Genomic DNA, 637 nt, shown 5'->3' with positions numbered 1-637 from the left:
GATTATTTCTCACTTGAGCTAACCCTGGTTAGCTTAATTCATTTGAATGGAACCCCTTTCTGAAGGAAACTTGTATTAGTTTCTAGGACCACGGTAACAAAGTACCAGAAACCTGAGTGGCTCAAAACAGAAATACAATCTCTCACAATTCCGGAGGCTGGAAAACCAAAATCAAGGTGTTGGCAGGGCCATGATCTTTCTGCAGGCTCTACACAACAATCTTTCTTCCTTGCTTCTTCCTAGCTTCTAGTGGCTGGGGCAATCATTGACTTGTAGCTTCATTACTCCAGTCTCCCTCCATTGTCACATGGACTTCCACCCTGTGCATATATCTGTGTGCCCTCTCTTCTTATAAGGACATCAGTTATTGGATTTAGAACCCACCCTGATCCAGTATGACCTCATCTTAACTAATTACATCTGCCAAGTTCCTATTTCCAATTAAGGTCACATTCTGAGGTTCCAGGTGGATGTGAATTTGGAGGGGACACTATATGCTGCTGCTGCTGCTAAGTTGCTTCAGTAGTGTCCGACTCTGTGCGACCCCATAGACGGCAGCCCATCAGGCTTCCCCATCCCTGGGATTCTCCAGGCAAGAACACTGGAGTGGGTTGCCATTTCCTTCTCCCTGTTTCCC

The sequence above is a fragment of the Bison bison genome, unplaced genomic scaffold (assembly GCF_000754665.1).
Source record: "Bison bison bison isolate TAMUID 2011002044 unplaced genomic scaffold, Bison_UMD1.0 scf7180017864197, whole genome shotgun sequence".
Taxonomy (NCBI): domain Eukaryota; kingdom Metazoa; phylum Chordata; class Mammalia; order Artiodactyla; family Bovidae; genus Bison; species Bison bison.
This window is presented reverse-complemented; position numbering follows the sequence as displayed.